This window comes from Canis lupus, chromosome 10, assembly GCF_011100685.1.
Source record: "Canis lupus familiaris isolate Mischka breed German Shepherd chromosome 10, alternate assembly UU_Cfam_GSD_1.0, whole genome shotgun sequence".
In the NCBI taxonomy this organism is placed as follows: Eukaryota; Metazoa; Chordata; class Mammalia; order Carnivora; family Canidae; genus Canis; species Canis lupus.
In genome coordinates this window covers 13,211,525-13,220,534 of record NC_049231.1, presented here as the reverse complement: position 1 = coordinate 13,220,534, position 9,010 = coordinate 13,211,525, and the positions used below count along the sequence as shown (strand labels likewise).

Genomic DNA, 9,010 nt, shown 5'->3' with positions numbered 1-9,010 from the left:
AATACATAAAATCTTAAAAAACAAAACAAAACTCAATCTATACACTTGTTTAAAATATACGTATTACCTCTCCCTTCCTTTCTGCATGGAGCCCCTTGCACATCAATGGACAGTCACAATCTGGTTTCTGTTGTGACTGTAAAGAAGATTCTGTAGCCATTTTTTTCAATGTTAGGATGTCATGGATGTTAAGGTACCCTTTTGATTTAATGCAACCTTTTCAAGGAGGAATGATAAAGGAAAAAGCAGGCTTTTTCTGTTTTTGAAAACAAGTATGCTAAAATGTATTCTGAGATCACGGTAGCTAGTATATGGTTAGAATTTCCCCCAAATTCCACTCTTCCAGGTCAACTGAAGCCCCCCGTTAGCTGTTGTGGGCAAGTGCCTCACCAGCGATCTCCAGAAATGACTCCCCCCCACCACACTTTCTCTCTCTCAGGGAGTTTGTTATTTGCAGCAAAGAAAATCAGACAAATCTTCCTTATTCTGTGGAAAACACTGAATTGGATTAATTCATTATGTGAGTGTAAGAAAATAAAAATCATTTTCCTGATGGAAGGGTGTAACTAAGTCTTTTATATTTTGATGTGTTTAAACCCAAACTTGGAAATCTCCTCCAGCCTAGGAGAAGAAATGGTGTTGGGCAGGGTCCTGGAAGGGGCCGCGCTCTGGGAAGTGACATTGCAGGTCACCAGAGAGTGAGCAGCTGTCATGTAGGCAGGTGGGACCCATGCTCCTGCTGCTACCACAGGACAGATGAAGATGAAGGGGTCCTTTATCAGCAGAACCTTAGAGGGTGGCTCGTACAGTCCCCAGAACCTACATCCAAAGAAGCGCAAGTCCAGAAAGTTCTGTTATTGGGAAATCAGGACCCATTTTCATATTTTACTTTTTGTTCATCATCTCTAGCAAAAAGAGATGTTTTAAGTCTCAAATACTAATTTCAGTTAAACATATCATAAGTCCCCTCATCTCTAATTTCAGTTAAACATATCATAAGTTCCCTCATCTCTACTTCTCCCCATCCTTAAAACAAAACAAGACAAAACCAAAAACCACTAACCAAAGTGACAACTTCTTTAAGGACTTAACTCTCCTGATGTTAGTATAAGCTGGAGTGGGTGCTCCCAGCATGGTAAGTCAGTCATAGTAAGTTAGGCTTTGGGTTAAAAACTAAGTTTCTTCTTGGCTCATAGCTACCTCTAGCCTTAAATAGGACGGCAGATCCTTCACATGAAGTACATCTGAGCGTAGCTTCCAAGTGTAGGGATTCCTTTGAGGGCCTTCATCACATATGACATAGTAGGGACGGTGCAGCCTCCACTCAGAATCTAAGGGGAGGGGTGAGAGGTGGGCAGTCTCCCACAGAACTAACCAAAGACATACACACCTCGGAGGGAACTACAACTGAAAAAAAAAAAATTCCAGCCGACTAAGTTGTTTTTCTTCTACCTTTAGATTTTAGGAGGAAGACACAAACAGCAAATCTTTCTTTACAATAGAGATTTATTTAAATTTTAAAAACCAAACAGATAATTCTGCAAGTACAGCTTATATGTGTCTTCCTCACCCAGAAGGAGAGTAACCAGAAATAGAACAGTGCTTGGAACATGATAATACTTCAATTACAATTTCTTCAGTGAAATGACAGACTCCCCTACAGCTTCTCAATCTTTTAGCTTCACTATTTTTTTTTAATGTCCAGAACATTAATGTTAATCCTAATGGCAAATACTTACAAACTCACATAGGATTATCTGTTACTGAGCTCTGTGTGTACACACACACGTGTGCATGTATGTCCACACATATGTATTTCCATACAATAACCCTAAGAGCTAAACAATTAGATACTGTTAGTATTCGGATTTTATGAATTTGTGTGTCAACTTTGCACAGGGGCCACACCAATCTTCTCTGTATTGATCCAATTTTGGTATATATGCTGCCGAAGTGAGCCCTGTTCTGGTTTTAAAGACAGAGGAATGAGGCACAAAAAAGTTAGAAAAAAAAAAAAAGAAAGAAAGAACTCACAAGGTCAAATGCCTAGTAGATGACAGGATTTAATTCTAGACATAATTACTGCTGGGTCCTCAGTTAACAACAAGAAAGAAAAAAATCCCTAAATACGTTGCTCCAGGCTTGCTTACTGAAGCAGGAAAGGGAATCCAAGTCTCTCAGTGATTGAGGAAAGGGGATTGTTGTATGACCTCAGTTTACCAGAAAGCCAATTATGATGAGCCTGATTCTGACTTTGCTTTCAAGTAGAGATCAGCATAATCTGACAGAGAGGCTGGCATTGATTGGAAGCCTGCTCCTGCTGGATGCTGTCCTGAGCCCTCTCACAGACACAAGTCTGGGATGCTTACCACAAACCTACGCGTAGAATTCTTATCCATGTTTTACAGGTAAGGACACTGAGGCTTGGGAAGAGGACATCACTTGCCTGAGGTGACACTGCTGTTAGGCAGCTGAGCTGCAACTCAAATCTGGGCCCATCTGACTCTAATGTTTGTTTTAACCCAGGTGTTATCCCCTATTTTCTAGGCATTTCCAATTGATCTGTCTTTCCGACACTGTTAGCGACAATATGGTAACTGATGTGTGTTCTAACGAGCTGAAGGTTCCACAGAGAATTTCTGGAGTTTAGTTCTCACCACAAAATATTAGTGAAGCAAATGGTAGAAATTTTCGCCAAACTCAAATAGGGATTATTCTTTTTATGTATTTTTCTTGCACATGGTTGATTAACCATTAAAACCATTATGTTAGTATTGAAGAACCAATGTATTCTGGTTTCAAATGTGCGGGGAAAAATACAATCTGCTAGGCAGGGAGCTCAGTGTATCATTATACTGCAGATTTCACCATGGGTTATTCTGAATGGAAATGAAGATATCTGGAATCATCAGCAAACTTTGGCTTTCTTACTAGAGCTCAACTGACCTTTTGGCGTAAGGTTAGCTATTATCAACACAGGAAGAATGCCTCCATCGTATTCCTGTGTTTGCGAGCATCATGAAGCTTAAGGTTCTGGTTGCCAAGCACTTTGAATTGAACAGGAGCCCAATAAATGCCAGGGAATGAATGACGAGGACTCACTTAGCCTAAACTGTGAAACTGGCAAAGTTTGAGTGCTTTTGCTTGGTGACCTTCTGTCTCCTTCTCGAATGCCTGGTCATCCCTAGTTCCTACCTGCTGTTGCTGTTTGCTCCAAGCCCTGAGTAAAATAACCCGATCAACACCAACATTGGTGACTTATTGAGTTTTTTTTTTTTTTGGGGGGGGGGAGTATTTACAATTTTCAAAGGAAGTTAAAGATAAGACTGTGGTCCCTGCTAGAGTTTTACTATCCACAAAAGCAGGAGGCCTCCAAGACTAGTTAAACCAGTTTGGGAGCCAGTGAGTATTGATGTGCTAGATGACCTCTTTAAGTTGAGAGAACACTGCGCTTCATTCATAGGTGTGAGCCTGGCCTTGCCTTTACCGCGCCTAAGCCTTTGGCTTTATCTTTCCTCTGGTCTCCTGGTGACTCTCTGCCAAGGGCAGGATCAGAGATCAGAGTACCTGCCATCTGGCTTAGGGCTTGTTTGCACTTCTCTGTTTCTCTTTCTCTCGGTTCCATGTGTGAGGTTTATTTCTTTCACTCTCGCTGTATTTACTTGGCGCAGCGAGCCTGATCCTGTAGACGCCATCACATACACTGTGGAGGACCATCAATAATCGCACGATGCAACCCAAATAGGCATCTCAACAGAGTCCAGGTGAAAAACCTGTACAATTTCCTAACTAACATTCACTTGGGAATTGGCAAACTAAGGGTCTTGGGCCAAATTCCAGCTTACACTTGCTCTTGTACACTCAAGAGCTAAGATTTTTTTTCATTTTTACACAATTGAGATAAAAATCCAAAGAAGAATCATATTTTGCAATATGTAATAATTATATGAAATTCACATCTCAGCCACCATGAGTAAACTTTCCTTGGGATATGGCCATACTCTACTTACATATTGTCTATACCTACTTTGGTAGAGTGCTGTCAGCTCTGAGTAGCTTCAACAAAGCCCTGCAAATCCTAAAATATTTATTATCTGGCGTTTTACAGGAAAAGCTTGCTGAATCCTGATTTAGCCCCTCATCTGGCAACGACTAAGAGAGCTGCCTGGAAACCATTTTGAAGCAGACCCATACCATTTTCCCCTTCAGCCATTTGTTGTCCCAGGAAGCTTTGCCAGCTTGATTAATTGCATCAGAGGATATTAATATTGGACAATCAAGCCCACATTTGCCTGCCCTGCTGAGCTGTCTAGGTTGCGTAGTAATGCTTGTGTGTTACCAGTGCCCGACATGGACATAATGAGATAGAATTAGAAGGAGATGTAACTGCAAGTTAACCTCATTAGTTTTATAATATAATTTTTCTGCTTTGTATACATTTCTGTAACAGAGTTTTAAAACCATATGGGAACAAACACAAAGCAAGGCAAACAAACATAGTTCATACCTATTTGGAGGCTGGGAACAAATGAAGACCCAGAGATGTTCAACAAGCTTCCTCACATCCCATACCTCCTGGATGGTAAAACCAGGACTAGAAGCCAGATATCCTGACACCTCATTGCACTCTGCTGTTTCTTGTTAATGAAACTGCCATATGTACAAAATTGTGAAGAACACTGTTATAGATTTCAGATCGGAGTTCTTCTTTTTCCTCATTTCTCTGAAAAAGCAGTGCAAGGGCAGGTAGCTAATTTAAAAGAGGTCTAATCTATCCACTTTTTTCATTAGTAGGTAAAGAAATTAAGAGGATCCCAAGGGAATTTTTTTCTGACTTTTTCACTTGAGAGGATGGGATTATTGCTAGATGAAGCTTGGAATTAATTTTACATGCATCTATGGCTGTGAGATTCTCATCCCCAGTCAATGGATCACAGATGCATACACTTAGGTTGTATACAGACCTTTTATTTCTCCCCACAGACAAGACCTTCTTTGAATATAGGATGTACTTAGGTGATGATACACCTGTGATCAGGGGTGCCATGTACATATACTTTGCTAGCAGTGGTTTGGCAATGTGAGCTGGAATTAATGGCTTTCAACACTGGAGTTTTTGCACTGCTAGATTTTTATAACTATAACCATACCTCCTGGAGGTGATGACTTTCCACCCTTCTGAATATGTTGCCCAACACAGAGGCATGTGTTTGCAAAGTTGTGTACTAGGCACCATAGTGCTTTAAAGAATAATGCAAAGCTTATGATCTTAGCTAGCATTTCTTTATACATGGAAATCCACAGGAAAAAAGGAGGACCAGATGTGTGAAATTACAGAGAATTAAAGGATTAATGCTGTACATCCAAAATGTGTGTAAATTTAGTGTCAGCATTTCCTTTAATTGATTTCCAGGGCTTAGTCTTGGCAGCTCTGTTTTATTGATGGTGATTCTATGTGCATTGTATGGATGAACATCTGATTAGTTTATTAAAGCAGAGTGTATTTATGTTCATCCTAACAGCTAAAATGTTTAAATTTGCTCTTTGACTTTTGTCCATATGTCTTCATTTGTTGCAGAAAACAGTTTGTTGAATTGTAACCAGTTTGAAACATGGCATAATGACGTCGGATTATTGAAATAATGGGAAATGGGGTGCTCTCTACCCCTGCTAATTTGGGAAACATCTACTTATTGGCCCAATGATGTCATGATAGATAATAGGTGTGAGATTCATCACTATATTTCATTTACTGAAGCCAGTAGGACAAATGGGATATTTCTTGCCTCTGCCCTGACTCCTGTCCCAGGGTAATCGATTAATGCTGATAAAAATACAACTATTATGTTGATTAGTTGTGGAAAAAAAAAAAAAAGAATGACCAGGGCAAACCCTTATAAACAAAAATCCCTTTTGTTTCCTCCTATTCTCTCTTCCTCCCATCCATTCATCCTCTTTCCCTTCTTCCCTTCTTAACTGTTAATAGTTTGTTTGTTCTTCCTATAAAGAGCACATTAATGTTGTTCATTTACTCCTATACTCACCTGGGAGAAACAACAATTAACTTTGAACATGGAGACAGGTGGCTGAGCAGACTTTGTGGAGATCTGGTTAATTAAGTCTAGACTGGAAATGGAACAAAAAGCAATACTCAGTAGTATTAATGTGAGAGGAGAGACCTGCATTGCAGCTGTTCTCACTAAGCTCATTGAAGATATTTTAAATGAAACAAACTGTTGGCTTTGATGAAACTGTAACACATGATGTAGCATGAAATGGGAGAAGAGGGCAAGTCTCCGAAAGTCACACAAGTGATGAGATTTTTAAATTTGTGTGCTTCCCTTGGGTGTGACAGCCTCATATTTGGAATGTTTTGCATAATTATGAATGTGGAACTGTTTCGTATTTTAAAGTCTGTTGTGGGTTTGGCTGGTATCTGTGTGCAACTTAATTCTTTTTAATGTTCTAACAAAATAGACTTAGTTTCTAGAATCTTCCTTGTGGAAAGGAAAAGGTCTGTTAAGGTAGACATTACTCTAAAGGTGGTTCACATAGCATAAGTATATATTCTCTGTTTTTTTGATGGCCTTGCTATATCTGGATTTGGCATCTGCAGCAAGATAGCCTTAGTAAGAAAATATAGTTCTGTATGATTTTAAGAGAAATGAATTGTTCTTTTCTAACTCGTGAGGGCATGGCTTATTATTAAAATGGCCCTGTGCTATGCCAGTCCTCTTGTCTGCTCCAAATAAATAAACAAGGGCCCTTTCAACAGTCAAAGAATAAGACGGGAGGAAAGTCAAGACCATAATTGAACAGTTCAGGTAATGGAAATTTCTCACGAACCTTTTTTTGGGGGGAGGAGGAGAGGGTGTGCCCAAGGACAGTTTTCACATTGATTCTACTTCAGAAAACATCTCAAGGTCAGGATAATTTTCCAAGGCAAATTTTCCATAGAAAACAGAGTATTGTTTCCTGGTTCACCGTGAGAAAAAGCTGTCCTTTGAATATTGCAAGACAGGGAACCTCATGGTTAGCAGGACTGCTTTTGCAGGAAAGAAATGAAGTTGTTCAGGGAAATGCCTTTGTCTTTTAAAAGGACCAGGCACATCTGTTTGCAGCATCCGCACGGGATTATTATTATTATTTTTAAAGATTTATTTATTTATTTATTTATGAGAGACAGAGAGAGAGAGAGAGAGAGAGAGAGAGAGGCAGTGAGAGAAGCAGGGTCCACACAGGGAGCCTGATGTTGGACTTGATCCCGGGACTCCAGGATCATGCTCTGGACCAAAGGCAGGCACCAAACTGCTGAGCCACCCAGGGATCCCCCCACACGGGATTATTAAACCTTGTGCTATACAACCTAAGTCTTATGAAGGAATAACTGTTGGCTGATCTTATATTCATATGTAATTAGCATCCTTGGTCTGTTCTTATATCATAAAAACCTATCAGCTGGTGTAGCCTACCAATTCCTGCATCTGAATCACATGGAAAATAGCCTGCACTTTGTGTATCTCTGTATATTATACATACATGATTTCCTAGGTGGGTATGGTCAAATGGTCTCTTTTTTAAAAAAAATTAAAAATGTTAACACATCACTATCACCTCTGGGCCATGTACAGAAGGGCGACAGGGAGGAGGAATGCAGCCCTGCCCAGCGCTGTTCACAGCTATGGGGTTGGGAGCTTGGCCTGAAAGCTGGCTCTATTGGTGCTCTTTCTCCCAAAGCACCTGGCTCCGCAGCCTCACGCACGTCCCTTAGCCACCCAGAATCTTCATTTTTCTTTTCCCTCAACAAGGATCACAATAAATAACTCGCAGTGTTATCATCAGATTTAGTAAAGTGAGATGTCAACAGTTTTTGGCGTACGAACACGAATGTGTGTACACACTAGGCACCTACACAGGGTCATCTGCAAACCGTAAAGGATTCAAGGAAGATCTTTATAACAGGAGGGGCTGCTCACATAAGTTTGCAGCGGATCTCAGTTTTATTAGACTTGCAGCCAACATGCTGTCGGGCGGAGGGGTGAAGGGGCGAAGGCATCCCTGCCCTGGCTTCCAGGGGACCCCTGTGCAGGCATAAGCCCTTTCTTTGGCTCCTGGGCTGTGGCCACTGTGGTAGCCCCTCATACTCCAGGACCCTGGAGGGAGGATGACTCGGGTTTGCATTCTGGTCAATCACTTCAGATCCCTTACATTGGGGCCAGCATCATGCTTCTGTTCTCGGGTGGTGCTTGCAGAAATAACGGAAGTCAAGGAGTGTAAATGTACATGGAGATGCAAAAACCTTGGCACCGTGCCTGACATGTTTATATTCTGTAGCAGGGTCACTTATTTACGTTTGAAGTGCAAATAGGAATGGCTTATATTAGAAGACATACCAGGGTGGAAAGACTGAGATTGAGGAGGGTGGAGGCAATTGGTCATGGCGTGGCATGCTGCTCCAAACATCAGGGCCATGATTGGCATTTGAAAGAGCTGAACTTCAGGGCATCTGGGTGGTGCTGGACATGTCACAGGACGTGTTGGTGGCACCTGGATCACCACAGCGCTAGAAATCTGTAGCAAATGTACCCTGCCGGACCTATTGCTGAACTGCAGTCCTTGGGTTGAGGGTAGAGTCCCAAGGGCTGAGCGAGGTGCTACCACAGGAGAGTGCTGCTGACCTAGTGTCCTTGACAGATGCCAATAAGAAACAGAAATCTGATTTATAAGAGAATACCGGAGCCCTGTTTGCTACGCTGTCAGCACAGTCCTGCCTGAAGGGCTGTTCTCAGTGCACACATGCCTCTCAGTGAGGAAAGGTGTGTGTGTGTGTGTGTGTGTGTGTGCATGTGTGTGCACATTAGTGTAAGCCTACACTTGCTATTGTTGGTATGATTCAGGAAGAGCAAGAAAATAAACCAGGAATCAGTGAATGCGTCGACCTTGTGACACTTTTATTTATTTATTATTCATTTTTTAAAAAGAGTTTATGTATTTATTCATTAGAGACACA

General features: G+C 41.2%; 1 pseudogene; it reads right to left on the bottom strand.

The window, feature by feature from the left end:
* Nucleotides 1-1,841: 1,841 nt before the first annotated feature.
* On the bottom strand, nucleotides 1,842-1,961 carry LOC119873827 (annotated as a pseudogene).
* Nucleotides 1,962-9,010: the final 7,049 nt, after the last annotated feature.